The sequence below is a fragment of the Lonchura striata genome, chromosome 1 (assembly GCF_046129695.1).
Source record: "Lonchura striata isolate bLonStr1 chromosome 1, bLonStr1.mat, whole genome shotgun sequence".
Classification (NCBI taxonomy): Eukaryota; Metazoa; Chordata; class Aves; order Passeriformes; family Estrildidae; genus Lonchura; species Lonchura striata.
In genome coordinates this window covers 108209423-108225958 of record NC_134603.1, presented here as the reverse complement: position 1 = coordinate 108225958, position 16536 = coordinate 108209423, and the positions used below count along the sequence as shown (strand labels likewise).

The following is a 16536-nucleotide window of genomic DNA, read 5'->3' as shown; positions in this document are numbered from 1 at the left end:
TGTGCAACCAGTGTGCGGCAAGGAGCAGTTTTGGGTGGGGAAATCTTGTTGATTTGAAAAATCAACAAGATCACTATTGGCTCCCCAGACCCTATCCTGGAAAAGTAAGGACTTAAAATAGCCAAGAAACATGTTCAAAGAACTTTAATGTCTCTTAAGATCTACTTCCTCCATCTTGTCCAGCTTTGATTCCTCTTTGGTCTAAATGTGGCTGAATCTTAACACTTAGTTAATTATGATTCTGTTCAATTAAGGTTAAAGGCTATTTTTTATGCAGAAGTCACTCCAGAACATCATAGAATAGTTTTCGTTGGAAGGACTTTTATAGGTAACCCATTCAACCAGAACATCATCAGGAACAGGATATGAGGCCAAAGATATGTCTTTAACTTACACTCTCAGAGAAATGCAGTTAGAATTTATGAAATTATGTGAGAGGATGGTATTTAAGTGACTCCATGAAATTTTTCCTTCAGTTTTTGTCCTCTGCAGGTGTACTCAGGCAACAGTGCAAACTGTGTGTTAGCTTTTTGTTTTCATCAGATTGAATCTCCCACATAAATGCAGAAGGGCAGATTCCTGAACTTCAGGTAGGCCCTAGCATCCCAGGTAAGCAGAGATTTGTACTAGATCATGTCTCTTTGTAGACATAACACTTAATGACCTGTTTTTAAACAGACCTGCTGCTCAGATGACCATGCCATCAACCACAGATACAGTCATGGAAATTCAGCTTCTGACATGGTTTAAAGGGTGGCTTGTCTACTCTAGAAGAAACAGTGGAAAGCTCCATTGGCTTATTCTTTTGAAAAAGAATAAAGGCCACCTACTACTGGATTCCTGGAGGAGTAATAGAGGCTTTGCTTAGAGACAATTGACCTGAAATTCTTCTACCCCACCAAAAACATGAAACCAAAACCAACCCTTCTGTTATAGTACATTCAGTTTATGCTCCAAACTAAGGCTCATATGGAGTGGCACACCGTTCATCCGAAAATGATCCCTGCCTTTTCCCAGCCTCCCTGTTCTTCTGCTCCTGCCTTTTGCTTCAGTTGGATGGGAGCCACCCAAGAGGTACAGAAACAAAGCAGGGAAAATAATCAGAGAAATAAACCCCATTTGTCAGCTTAACTTGCTGATATATTTGACAATGTATTTAATTTTTTAAAGTAAGAATGCATTCTCTAATGCAGCTTCCCAACAGCTGGCCTTTTTTTTTGATTTGTCCACCTATTGAGAAGGCAGATATTAAAATCATTAACCACCTTTCTCTGGAACTATACTGAACCCTTAATCAATTCATTTTTTAGTAGCTGTTTAACATCCCAACAGGAGTGATTTTATAGGCTAGCTTCCAAATTTCTCCACTGACTACTGAATCAACTAATAAGAGTTTGTATTTTCAGTCATGTATGTAAAGAAACTATAAATGAGTACTTATTTCACAAATGAAATCCCATAATATACTGGGTACTTTTGTTCTGATCCAGCAAGACTTAGATGAATGTCCTTCATTTCAAGGACACATTGCTCAATTCAGTAATGCTCTCTAAAAAGGGGGGATAATTAATGTACTAAAAGTTATGTACATTGTTAAGCTCTTTCCCACAACAGGTGCTGTGCTCAGGTGCATTTGGACAGGATCCAGATACTTGGAGCTACTAGACTGGAAGTGTATCAGACAGTTTAAAACCCCCATTTCCTGTGAATCATAGCAGAAGTTCCTCATTGGGCTTCAAAGCCTGTGTAATCATTGCAGCTATTTAATGATCTTATCAACAGAATCCATATTTTAAATATTCCTTTCTCATTTCTGAGATACCTAGAATGGGAAATTGGACTCATCTTATTTCTTATTTCCAGTGATCTTTTCAGATAATCTTTACACAGAATTTTGTAAGCTCTTCTAATTAGACCTGAAGCATTTCAAGCCATGCAATGTTTTGCTCTGTTGCTGGAGTAGATGTAGAAATTACTATCCAGGCTTAAATGTTATGTGGCTATTGCTGACTTAAACAGGAATGATGGTTTTAGTGGGATCTTGAGCCAGAAATCTAATTTTCTATCTGCTTTTATAACACAGCAAAATGAGCAGTCATGAGGTAAACCTGTGACAGGTTAGAAATTAGACATTTTAAGGGCTATTAAACTTTTTTTAAATGTTCCCAGAGGACTGGCATAAACTTACCTAGTGCCTCTACTTCTGTAATTGTGATATAGTGGGAGAATTCACAAGTGTTCAGTGGTTTATTCAGTGAGCTCCTACAGTTTGGTAGTAACCTTGGCTGATATAAAAACCAGGAGGGTAATTACAGAATCTACAAATCTGAAACAGAGTTTCAAATTAGTTTTTACTTGTTACATTTTTAATTAACTTTATTTTGCAGTCTTGTTTTGCTCTAAGATTTTATGTTTTTCATTTTTAGTGGTAATTCTTCATTTAAGAAAGGACTGTTTATTTTCAAATTAATTGGACAAAAAGTAGAGTTTGAAAGAGAGGCTAGACAACTTTATTCCTGATCTATGGGTAAAATAAGAGCCATCCAAAGTAGTATTCATGTGCTCAACATATGGCATCCACAAGAATGTAGCCAAGTGAAGAAATAAATTGCTGAAGGTCGCAGTTTTTGATGGACAGTCTGCTCAAATACAAGACAATGGATGGAAATGAGCACGGCCAGGTCATACAGCACTTGTACACAAGTTTGGTTTTGCACCACAGAATGAAAAGATCCAAAGGAAAGAATGAGCCCATGCAAAAAATTAAGCAGATGGGAGATACCTGTACCAGGCAGTGAGAGAAGCATTCTAATCATCACAGCTTTAAATCAGCTTTCAGGCTGGTCTTGTATCCATAACTTGTGCCCTGAATGACACATATAATTGTTGCTGACAATATAAAATTTATTCTAGATTTATACCGAGGTTACTGAGAGCAGAGGCCAATCTTTAATATTAAATGGGTCCCCTGAGAGACATTGCCTGGTAGCAGAGAGTGAGAATTTGCATCACATAAGCTGCAATGACACTGAGATCAGAAAGTGTCCTGTCGGCATTCTGAGAGAAAAACAGGCACGAAAGTATTCAAATTTTAATTTAGTGTCCAATGCATCTGGCCCTGGAGAAAAAGTTTGGGTCTGAGCATCAAGGATACTATACTTTGCCTTTCTGACCCAGGTCTTGCCCCACCATAACTACTCAGTAAAAACATCTGGATCAACAGAGGTCTCACATCTGACCACCTTTTACAAGGAACTGTGATGAAAATCATATCAAAGCAGTCATACACAATTTCACAGATGCTGCAAGCTTCTTGGAAGAAAACCTGGAAATGTTTCTCAGCTACGTATCTTTATAGAGGGTGCAAAATGTGGAACTGACTTGGCAAACTCCTTGAGTTCAAGCAAGGATGGAAATAGGCAAAAAAAGGATTAGCAGCGCCCTCATGAGTAGTAGCAGCCATTTCCTATTCTATTTCAGCACAGATCTTGACTCTAATGTACCCCTCTGCAGCAGCCCAAAGGAGACATAAAGCCACACAGGCTGACAAGCAGGAGATTCTCCTTGGGTAGGGAATTAATGCACCACAAGTCAGAAACACCAACTCCGTATTGTTCTCCCTCCCTGTGGAAGTCGTGTAGGCAAATGTCAGCAGCAGCCCACAACCACAGATCTCCAGCTGCTGAAACAGCTCCTTGGAGCCAGTGTTGACCTGGAAAACATTAGAATAATCTTAAGGCTTCTTCATAGCATTCTAAGAGCTAAAACAGCTGCTTAATATTGCACACTTGCCCCTCTCAGACCTACTGTCAGGATTTCCTTTTCCACAATTGAATCCCTCCTCACATAGAAAGAAAGCCATGGTTATAGATAATTTTCTCCAGAAGACAGAGCTAAAACGCTGCTGAATATGTCCAATCCTGGATTTGAGGGGGAACAAGAGGAAAGATTATCCAGGTGCTGCTACCAGCATACTTTCTCATTCCATGGTAGGTCTTTAGTAAATTACTGACAATACTTCATACGATTTAACCAACTGCTGTCGTCATTTAATGCCACATGTACCCAAATCCTTTCCTTCTGCCAATCAGACTTCAAGTGTGCCTTACAAAGTTTATCTCAGAGTAAAAGCCATTATTTTTACCACACTGATACAAAAATCTATCCAGCAGAGCTCTCGCAATCAGCAGGAGGGGAACAAGATATTTCCTGGAATAAAGCTCTTCATTAAAAAGCTTTCCCTAACAGGGAAGCATAGTATGGTAGCTACAGCATGTAATTAAAAGTTAAAGGACTAAAGCTTAAATTAAAAAGCTGTGTGACTGAGTTATTAACTTCCTTAGCTATTAATTTGCAATATATACCAACTCATCGCCATCATAGAGTTATTGAGAGACTTAATCAGTGAATATACCTGAAGCACTATAAAAATGTTGAAAAGCTGAATACTTGGCTTTATGGAGGTAACCATTTTAGTAAATAATGATGTAACTGAAATACGATTGGCAAATTTTGAGCTAAAAGAATAAAATGAACCTGTGGTAGGACTTTAACATTTTCATCTCTCCATAACTGTGAGAAGTTTACTTGGAGCACAAGAGTAAAACTTACCCTGTCACTCTGTTTCTGAACAATTCTGTTACTTGAATTATTCTTTTTAATAGCCTTAAACATATATCTGGGTATCACCAGGCAAAACTTATGAGCACTTAGGCCCAGGATTCTTCCCCTATAGCAGACAAAAGAAATTTCATCTTCTACTGAAAGCCTTTCCTAATTTGTCAAAAGAATTAAAGAAGCGAAAAAAAGTCCTCAGAAAAAGTATGAAAGTTACAGCATCAAAAAAACCCACATTCACTAGAAGTAAGTCTTTCACTTGGTAACACATTATAACCATTGGAAGCAACACAGACTTCTATTTTCCTTTTCTAAAAGCCAAATGTCATTTAATGAGCCATTTAAGCACAACTGTGTGCAGTTTTGGGCACCACGTTATAAAAACAGACACTAAGCTATTAGAGGGCACCCAGAGGAGGGCCATGAGGATGGTGAAGGGCCGTGAGGTGAAGCCATATGAGGAGCAGCTGAGGTCACTTGGTCTGTTAAGCCTGGAGGAGACTGAAGGGAGATCTTGTAGCAGACCACAATTGCCTTGTAAGGCCAAGTGAAGGGGCAGGTACCAATCTCCTCACTCTCATCACCAGTGACAGGACCTGAGGGAATGGGATGAAGCTGAGTCAAGGGAGATTTAGGCTGTACATCAGGAAAAGGTTTTTCCCCCAGAGAGTGGTTGAGCACTGGAACAGGCTTCCCAGGAAAGTGGTCACAGCACCAAGCTTGACAGAGTTCAAGAAGCATTTGGACAATGTTCTCATGCACGCGGTGTCACTTGTGGGCAGGACTAGGAGTTATAGTAATGATCCTCGAGTGCCCCTTCCAACTCAACATATTCTCTGATTCTATGATAACTTAAAGTCAATATGAAGAATAGAATCTCATCATTATTGAGGAGTGAAGGAACCTCTGAAGATCATCTAGTCCAATCCTCCTTTTCAATCAAGGTGAACTACAGCAGGATGCCCAGGACCATGTCTAGTCTGGTTTTGAATACTTCTAGGGATGGAGACTCCACAACCTCTCTGAGCAACCTGTGCCAGTGGTCACAAAGTTATGCTTAGATGAAATCTCTTGTAACTCAACCTGTTCCCATTATCTCTTGTCCTGTCATAAGGTACTATTGAGATAGTCTGGTTCTCCCTTATTACCCCCTCAGGTATTAACACACATACTGAAGAGATCCCCCTAAATCTTGTCTTCCAAGACTGAACAACCCCAGCTCTCCCAGATTCTTCATTTATAAAGGATGCCTCAACTTCTTAATCATCTTTATGGTCTTTCACTGACCTTATTCTGACCATGTCTCTCTTGCACCAGGGAGTCCAGGAGTGCATCCTTCTCCAGATATGGGCTCACTAGTACTGAACAGAGACAGAAAAGTTTACATTAATCAAATCCTCAGTAAGCATATTTAAGCAAGCACATCATCCTTCCATATTCTCTGCACCATGACCTGATGGCACCTGGGCACACAGAACTACCATGACCACACACCTTCATTGCTACATCCACAGAAGTCCCATGAAAATGCTGCACCACCAGAGCATTGGAAGGAATGGCTAAGCAGGAGTAGAGGTTGCAAAAGGAGGAAGAACAGAGGCAGCAAACTGCAGCCACATGTAAAATAGCTTCTTAAATACTCCTTTCCTGCTTTCCTTTTTAGGAATCGGCAAACACTGTGGTTTGAAAAAATGCCCAGAAGTGGGCAATTTTGTCTTAGGTCTGTCAAAAAAATAATGTAAACTAGAAGCCCTATTTTTCTTGTAATCACAATACACAGCTGGAAGAATTTAGTAAAGAGATTCATATGTCTGTTATAGGGCACCAGTTTGATAGTGCATTTTAATCATTGTTGTGAAGAAATAGTGAGATTAATCATTAATTGCTGAAGTAGGAACTCAACTGACACTACAGCCCTCTGTACCACTTGCTACACAAACTCATGTAGACTGGCCTCAAAGAACTTGCAAACTAAACAAAGCAAAGGGAAAAAGCATTACACAGTTTGGAAAGATTAATTGTTTCCATCCAAACAGTTCAACAAAGACTCAAACTTTCTAGACTGTCTGAACTATCTCTGCGTCGAGACCCAAAAATACCTATACCTTGTGAGACTCTCTTCAAGACTTAGCCTGAACTCTGGAGCACCAAGATGCTGCAGAACACTAAAGGTAAATAAAAAAGCATCCAAGACTCAAGTTCTAAGCAGAATTATCCTCTAATAATAATATAATTCCAAACTGACGTATAAGATAATATATTTTCTCCCCGACATCACAAATTACCTTGACACCTAACTTTGCTTCTAGAATTTTTCCAGAGCTGTACTTATCTCTGACATTTCTCTGTTTGTCTTTTTGCCATGATCTTATTCAGGTCTTCTTTGCTGTTTAAAACAGATTCTAGTAAGAAAATATTTTTTGAAAAATAAAAAAATCTGTAAGCAGGGGGAAACTATGCATTACGTGTTCATGACTACAGGAGCAGTGCAAAACATTAAAGGTTACAGAGAGCAAAAAAAAAAGAGGATTCCATTTTGGATGGAATTCCTGAAACTGCCAAGCAAAATCAGGAGAAATAAACAATGCCAGGAACTTGGAGACAAGGTAAAAAATTGAAATTATTCATATTGATTTATAGAGAACACCACCAGGTTACAACTTACTGAAAGCACAGGAAGAATGACATAAAACAGACAAGTTTACATAGAAAACATATAGGAAATGCTGCATCTTGTGGTCATAACATAGTTGGGTTAGCTGTGAAAAATCCTTTTCTATTTTGTGGCTTTGCATGGCATTGTGTACGCCCTTCAGGGCAAAAATTGATGTAAGGACTGGAAAATCATTTGGCCCATGATTGGACATAATGGTATCTAAGCTGTGTCACATGGAAGCACATCTAGCATGCTCGGAAAGGAGTAGGCACTTGAGGGCTTTATAGCATGTTTATACAGGCTCAGACACTAAGACAAAGGTCATCTTGTATTTAGGAGTGTACGACTTCTTGAGACCAAATATCCTTCACTAATCAGTAAATAAATAGCAGGAAACAATGAAGTCCTAACTTGAAAGGCCTGAAGTGAGGAGAGGAAGGGAAAAGGGACTGAGCAGGTTAAAATAAAAATTTCATCTTACAGAAATACCGCCAGTTTCAGAAGCAATTGGCCTGGACTAGAGAAGATGGCCTGCAAATAAATCAGAAAATCCTTGATTTCAAAATCTCTGTCATTCAGGTCATCTTATTGCACTGACATGTTAAAAAAATCTGCTACTGTCACAGTGTCAAAACAAATATCTGTATCTGTATATCAAGCAGACGTCAGATATTGAGGAGGTCCATACACACACTTGCAACTTTAAACAAAATTTTTTCTAAAATTGGAGAGAATCTGTTGTCCTAGTTGCAACATACACATAAATCTTTGTTAGAGGGAAAAGTGCTGATTTCATCTTTTTTTTTTTTTTCCCACAAACAGAACCTGTGTTCTGAGTACAAGTAAACTGAAATAAAAGAATCAGTAGCATCTTTAGACAGAACCAGGCCTGTGTCTGGGTGCTATTATTTTTCCTTTTCATCCTAATACTTATTTGCAAACATAAAAAGAGTGTTGAATAAAATATTGTGTTTGTATTGCAGCTAGGAATAATAATAGTATCCTTTTCTGAAACTAGATAATTTCTCACTCCTGGAAATATGGACTATTTTTCCACAAAAAAAAGTATTTGTGGAAAGAGCCCATCACTGACATTTATTTAACCACTCCATAGAATCTATGACTTATTGTTGTTGTTATATTCACAGCCTCAACAAAGATGCAGATGTAAATGGAGTATGTTAAACCAAAAATAAGCTTCCTCAATAATGAATCCATGTGCAAAACAGTACAGAAATTACACCTTTACTATAACAACATCAGACTTCTGCAAGACATCCACACAGATCTTTAGGAGGTAGATCATTAAGAAGGTCCTTTAGGAATGCATGTTAATAAAACACATGCCCTGAAGACTTGTTCAAGAAGGTGCATTCCTTTATGTGTGTATGACCAACAACTGCAGAGTTTGACCCTGAAGCTAATGTTCAAGCCACTTGCTTCCACAGCATCAGCTGATAAAAACCTGCATCCCATATAGGTGCAAAATTAGCAGTGACGATACACCATGGACTTGGCAACCAAAAGGGGCATCACATCTTCCCTGGTGAGAATCATGAGGCAATATGTGATCTAACAGGATAGCTTCCCCCTTTTTCCATCACACAGAGCAGTTTTTCCATTTTGTAATCAATTATTGTTATTCTGTATGTCATTCAAACTATTGGTTTAGCCAAGAAGTTAAAGGGACTCCCATCAGTAGAACATCACGCCCACATCTTATTTCAAGCCACTCATCTCAGAAAAACATCAGTTGAGCTAGAAGAGACACAAAGAAACATAATAAAGGTGCAACTTTTGGCGCAGCTTCCAAACAAGGAACAACATTGCGATTCCTCAGTTGGAAAAAACAGAGATCATGAAGACAGAGATTAAGAGGCATTGGAAAAATTACAAAAGGTTTAAATACAACAGGAAACAATTACTCTTTTTTTTTTCCAGTACAAGAACTAGTAGGTATCAAACAAAGTTTTCAGAGTGCACCTTCAATACAAAAAACACATAGTTCAGCTGTAGACTTTCTTAACATGTAGAGTGCTAAAAATGCACATCTGTAAAAAACTGCTCAGCAAAAAATTCATGGAGAGATAAATAAATTAATGAATAAATCCATCAAAGGCTCTTAAACATCAAGATCTCCTGCCAAGCTGAGGACCTCAAACCACTAGAGGCTGGAAGAGTTTAACAGCAAGGAGGACTAAATACTTGCCCTGTACTTCCATAGTTGGCCTATCCTGTATGTCTGCCCAGTGCAAGATACTGTGCCACATGGTCCCATCAGTCATGATAATGATCACTTAAACCTCTTTCAAAAAGAAGCCATGAGAGGAAAGCAGAGATTTCTTGCAGACTCAAGGGTCTGCAAGGAGAGCATTTTACATGCTTATCTCTAAACTCATCCTTAAATTTAGTACAACTAAGATACAAGCATAAATCCTTTCTTAAACTGAGGTGTTTTCTGGAATTGGAGGTCTTGTTATTACTGTTTATAGCAATGTTTTTTGCACAGTTGTCTTCACTCGCTGTTATCATTTTCCTAGGTTTAAAAAAAGAAAAATGTGCACAGTGTTGCAACTATTCATTAAGTGCAGACTTCCGTGACTTAATTACTTCAAAGCTTTGTTGCCAAAGCTGATTATAGCTCCCCTGTACTGCAGGGAAGTTTGTCAACCAAAGATTCTTATCATCTACAAGGAACAAAATAGCTTTATCCACAGTTTCTAATGTTCACTAATAATATAATATGTATGTATTTTGCTGTGACACACAAATTGAGCAGATAAAAACCTCCCAAAGCATTTTCTTTAAAAAATAAATTATTTATAACTGTTAGTGAGTTTCAGGTATACTTTGATTTTAAAAGTTCACTGATCATGCTCTATTCAAAAGATACAGAGCAAGAAAAAATAAAGACCTAAAGGAATTCGTGTGTTCAGTGACGCTAATGACTAAGACTCTGGTCATGTTTTCTAGATTTAATAACACATCCTATAGCCTTTTGGACTAATCAAATGAAAGTAGGGGATTTATGTTCCAGTGTGCTGTAAGAAGAGGGCTTAGAAGACTCCCAAAGTAATTTCGTTTGACATTCAAAGCTATTTGATTGCAGTTTCTGAACATATCTACCACATTTGTATTCAGCATGGGGTAATCTGAATTTTGTCATGTTTTGAGTCTGTCTAATACATGGCATTGGTCTCTTTTTTTCCTATTCTGCAGTGCTGATGGCTTTCATACCACTAAGGCAAAAACATTGTGAGTATATTCAAAATTGCTAACATTAGAAAAATCCCAGCATCACCAGCGTATTGGGGGTTATCAAGTAGTATTTAGGGGTCTGAAATTGAAGGAGAAAAAAATAAAGAATTATTATATATTAATGGTAAGAAATTTTCTGTCACTGCAAATTTTACAAGGACAGTGCAAAAGCTGCTTCTAATGTACTTTCAGAGGACAAAATGCTGATGCAAAAACATTTGGGAGATTGTATTATTCTAATGATTTTATTTTTTACTAATATGATATGGCATGGGTGATATAATGGCAACTTTAACCCTCTTTACATTCATCTTGCTTTTCCACCTTACTTTTCAATAATCTTACAGGTACTGTACACAAGGTGCATTCTGCTTTATTATTTGGCTGCAGAGAAAACCATCATCTTCAGCAATTTCTCATGGCTAAAGAACTGGACACTTTTACAGCATGGTCACAGGGTCAGACATCCAGCTGTTGCCTGAACTTATGATGCAACAAATCCAAGAGGCTGCACAAATATTCAAAAATGCTGAACCCACTGAACCATGAAGCATGTCAGATTTCCAACCATTGCTCCAATTTTGACAGGATAGGGACATTTTTGCTTTCTAGAAAAAGCAATTTTTAGTTAAGTGGATGCTCCAGTTCATGTCAGCTATTTTCACACTCATGATTTCTTTCCTGCCTTTGTTCCAAGGCTGCCCTAAAAGTTGTTACAGCAATAAATGCTGTTTTGTTCAAAATCTATACAGATATCTCAGGAAAAATGCTCTCATCTTCTCACTGCAACTGCTTGCCCTTCTTTTGATGGCAACTGAGCAAAGACCTCTGTGAGAGCAGGGCATGGAGCTGGATTTGTCCTTGGCTGGGTATCACAGTTCTTGCAAATGAACCCATCCAACACTGACTTGCTTTGAAAATACAACAACAAAAACCTCAAGGAAGAAGACTTCCTCATTCTACTGATAGGGAGGAAGGTAAGTGGAAGCTTAAAAAAAATATATAGTACAAATGTTGACTACTGCCTATTCACTGGTACAGTCTTTTTAATGCTGCAGGTCGCTCAGTTGGATGAGGGAGTGAATCACAGAATGGAATACCATGTTGGAAAGAACCACAAGGGTCATCTGATCCAACCCACTGGCAGAAGCACAGTGGAACTAGTATGGCCTGCTAGACCCAGCTCTCAGCTATCAAAGACTTGAGGAAGCTGAAATGCCTGGTGATAGAAGGTTCTGGAGGCTTCAGAACAAACATGTTCATCCAGGTCTAATTTATTTCTGTGATGCCTTTCCCTCATCTTCCATCTAAAATTCAGCAGTTCCTGGGTTGCTGAGCAATGTTTCTGGCAAAATTCCTGCATCAGCCAGAGAAGGGATCCTTTCTGCAGAGCCAGCCAATGTCCTGCAGGAGCAACAACTAGGGCTTCTTCATGAGGGACAAAAAGGGAGCCAGGAAAAGCCTGCTCTTCACAGTTTTATTAACCAGCCTCTCAGAAAAGAGAGATACAGACCTCTGAGCTCGGAGTCAGACCTTAAAGAAAAGGTCATAAAACCTCAATTTTATGCAGGCTTTTGCTTTGAGAATTTGGGAAGGCCAGGCCAGTCTTTTTCACATTGCAGAAGCACTAGCTCAGGATGCTCTGTCATGCAAGCAAGCAAACAAAATAGCTTTTAATAAATGGGGTAGGTCAACACTTTTGTTACCACTCCTGTACCTGACTATTGTCCTGAACCAAAAGCAATTAAAACAGGGATTATACTTTGACAGCTGCATTTGTGGTGATATGTATGCGTAGCAGAATTCTGCCATGCTTTGAGAAGCTGATCTATTTTTTAGCATCTTGTTATAATTAGAACCAAATGATTTACAATGAATTATTTATTTGATTAATTTCACCCTTTTTTCTTTTCTATCAATGAATTGTTCACAGACAGAACGTTGAATTCTTCAATTCATTTTTAGTTTAAATAATACATTTGATGATTAACTCCAGGTCTGTAAGTTATTCATCATTTGCTAATAATCACAAGTCAGAATTTGTCCAGTGGCATGCTATTTTCTGAGGCTCAGAGGACATATGGACTCTTTCCTCCTCCCTTTTTGGAGCAATATGCATGGTACAACATTATGCACACTTCTTAAATTTTATTATTGCATATACAGTCTTAGCTTTTCTTATAGTTAAAAATTTAACAAAAAAAAAAAAAAAAAAAACCAAAACAGACTTCTGATGCTAAGCTTTATTGTTTAACCCTAATGTGATTTTGAAGGAAAATAAAATAGAAGATCAGAACAGGATGAAAATTACTTCCAGAGAATCAGCAAATACATTCTGGAACTTGAGAAAAATTATTATAACAGGCTACAGAATGATTTTGAGAAGTCCAGTGGTGGACACTTCTATGCAATTCTTCAAGCCAGATATTTTTGGTGTTTGTTTTCTAACCATCATCTAGTCCCATGTTTTAGCTGGCACAATAGGAAATTTCTAAGTGGCTTCTGAAAACAAAGACAAAGGCAAGCACAGAAATTCAACTTGGATGCATGATGTTACAACATACATCACCACATGGTAAAAATACCTCCTCTGTCTCATCTCATCCAACCTAAATCACCTCACCGTAAAAATCTGGATCCTAACATTTATCACAAGGTACAAATGTATTTATAATGCGAATGATTTATTTGGTGACAATTTCCTGCTCTGCAGAGATTCATTACTTGCAAATAGTAAATATTCACACATTGCCATGGTGGAATATGGCACACTTTCCATGAGGTACAGGCCTCCAAGCCTTCCTCTCCACCTTTCACATACTGTACTTAAATTACAACACTCACATTTAGACAACTGTTAGTACAGAACTCTGTTTGTCTTACCAAGTGAGGAGGTTTTTAAGCCTCAGGCTATTTTTAATCTTCTGGATGTTTTTAAGCCTTGAGAAAAGATGCTCTGTTAATTTCCTGTTTTAGTCAGCAGGAGTGAAGACAGACAATGTAATAAGCACACAGCCAATTGCACACATGAAGACTTGTAAACTTGTCTGTAAATTCTACCACAAATTATTAACAAGCATCTGCAGTGTTCTTGCTGAGGAAAAAAATCCTACTTATATAATAGTTCATCACGATAGGCACTGAGTGTTCATACAGATGTATTTTTAGCCGGTTCCTATGGAAACGTGACTTATGTGATCACACTTTATATATGTTCTTCAATAACTTTTGACCCTATCAGGTAATTTCAGCTGCCTCTGACAGAATGATGGACTCCTTCAGTTTGGGGAACTGAATCAGCTCAGCCTGCATTAGCCACCTGAGAGTGTACTGACTGAGGCTATAGAATAAGGTGAGAAAAGAAGAGGGTACATACCCTAGACATGGAGATGTTGCTATTCAGAGCTCATGAGTTACCATGAAACACAAATCCATAGGAAACATTGGTCCAGATGCTTATAGAAATTCTTGTCTGAAAAGTACAGCATATGCCACTGGCCCAGAATTAGTTTAAATCTTGGACAAGAAAGATGACATTAAAATGGTGCTTTCAGTTAAAGCATATAATGATGAACGCTTAAATCTGCTCTTGCCTTTGACATAAAACTAAGGTTGTTCTGTGATTCTAAAAATATTAACCCCAGACACAAAGGCACTGAGAATGCCTGATTCTTGAACCTGCAAGTACAAATGTAGAGGCATTACTTCAGGACATGCATGAATGTCCTGTTTAAGTAGGTTGAGAGAGACCTGGTGCTCATAATCTCCTAAGAACCCTTCTTGATATTCCTTAAAATCTATTCATGGCCTGGATGTTGTGTAAGTCTTCCTCACTGAGCCCATCAGCTTCAGTTGCTCTTTCCCTATACAGACCTTATCTTTCCAATCTCATGAGGATAAGCAAAGTGGGAAATAGTTCAGACAGTCACAAGAGGCACCTTTAGGAGAATGTGCATTTGGATTATGAATGCTGTTACCTTCAGTGGGTGACAGTAAGCAAGCAGGTCCTGCAAGGAAATCCAGGAAAAGCAAATTTCTACTCATTCTTTTCTCCTACCCCAGTTTTCTTGGTGGATCAGTATAGAAGGTATGTCATGACAAGAGATCCCTCTGCCTGCTTACTCTTCCACTGCTTCAAAATGAATTCCAGGCACAGCTCTGAAAGATGGTTCCCTGTATACTCTCACATGAAGGTGCAGATTCCTGAAGAACTGGACCAGGTCCCTAGTTCCACCTCGCTCCCATGCACCATACCAGAATCAAACCTCCCCCTCCTCCCATGTGACCAATGCTCAAATGCACTGTGTCTTTAATCACCTTCCAAACAAAAGGCAGTTCCAGGACCCCAACTCTAAGCAAAATTCAAGCACCAAATGAATTTGGCAATAGTGCCAATTTTACATTTTCACCCTGCTTATCCTCACTATGGCTGTCCATAAACCACTACTCATGGAAGTTTCAACAAACTGCAACTAACTTTCACTTTCAGCAGGTTTTTTGTGTGTTGCTATTCCAGTACATGTTATTTCAGCGATGCTCAGTAAAATCAAGAATGCTTTTTTGGTTTTTATATTGTCACACTAATAAGAGGTGTTAAGATTCTATGCACAAGGATAGGAGTAGTAATAAGAAAGGAAAATTCTCCAGCACTGCATTTAATTTAAAAGTGCTGAGATAAGTACATAAACTCTTCTGGACACTCTAGGAGATGATATCTTGCTTCATGGGTGTGTACACATGTCTGTCTGCTTCTGTGTGGCTCTCACACCTGCAGCTTATAATCGTATGTGGTTTCAAATGAGTTGAGAAAATTAAAATTACCTTCAAAGAGAGGGAAAATGCATTTGACATACCTCTTGTTCCAGCACTTGCGAGACTCGCTATAATTACTACTGTGAGCTTGCAGGCAGATGGCAAACGAGGCAGCACCTTGAATTCAAGTCAGCAGGATGCTGCAGAATTGCTCTCACTAACATTTCGTTCAAGATATTTCAACACACAAATCTAAAAACTGGCAACCAAGACATAACTACTGTGATTATTAGTGAGCCTTAAATAACAAGCACATTACATCTCCACCAGTCTTCCACATCTCTCTGCACCCGCAGTGTCACCTATGCCGTACCCAAGCTAGCTGCATGTGCTTGGCCCCAATTAATGCTATTACAGACTCCAAGATAGAAGGAAGAGTCTGCATTAACAGATGAAATTGAAAAGACCAGATTCTGTTCCAAGGGATAAAAAAAATAATCTTGCTCAGATCAAGAAGATAATTTTGAAACAGCAATGGCATCCAAGTGACCTGAAGGTTGCCAGCTGCCTGAGTCTTACTGGGCTTTTAAAATGACAAAAGGAAGGAAAGGGAGGGGGAAAGGAGAGTTTGGAGAAGATAAGGCTTTTTTTTAAAAAAAAGGACATAATAGGCTAAATATCCAGCTGCCTTAAGGCAGAGGGGTTATCACTATTCATTTTTTTTAATCCACCTGGCTCCTTGACTACGGGATTTGGGAATATCTCTTTGCACAAGAAATCACTTCCAGTGGACGTGTGGAATAATTTGAGAGGTTGCAAAGGAAAGAGTGTTTATATGTCTGAACAGCCTTATGAAACTAATACCAGAGTCCTACTAAACTAACAGAACCAGACAGAAGAGGGTTACCTATGCTCTCTTGCTTCCATTTTTTTAAAAAAAATTGTCATTTATGCTGGTGGTTGGGGTTTTTTCATTTAGTTTGCTATGTGAGATGTGATTTTACAGTTCTGGAGTCCCTCTCTACATAGCTGCAGTGCTGTAAAAGCAAACATTGGCTTTTCAGCTGCCGCTGCAGTGCAGCCAGCTACCACACTGCTGATTTAGACCACAGGAATGAGTACTTTGCAGTATTTCCACAGCCAAGTCCAAGTACTGTATGTAAGTATGAAGTGATTAGGGCAGCTTTCCTTAAGAACAATGAATTTTCCTTTCTGAAAACACTTTAATCCATGTTATTACACCCCAAACTATT

General features: G+C 38.6%; 2 long non-coding RNA genes across 2 annotated transcripts in view; one reads left to right on the top strand and one right to left on the bottom strand.

Moving 5' to 3' along the window:
* LOC110483369 (uncharacterized) overlaps nt 1-10935 on the top strand; it is a 32403-nt gene extending 21468 nt beyond the window's left edge. The window contains exons 2-3 of the long non-coding RNA XR_002467559.1: nt 10493-10528; nt 10879-10935. This is a non-coding gene — a long non-coding RNA (uncharacterized LOC110483369). The remainder of the gene's footprint in view (nt 1-10492; nt 10529-10878) is intronic.
* LOC144247117 (uncharacterized) overlaps nt 1-16536 on the bottom strand; it is a 273256-nt gene that overhangs the window by 191945 nt on the left and 64775 nt on the right. The window contains exon 2 of the long non-coding RNA XR_013340804.1: nt 5905-5978. This is a non-coding gene — a long non-coding RNA (uncharacterized LOC144247117). The remainder of the gene's footprint in view (nt 1-5904; nt 5979-16536) is intronic.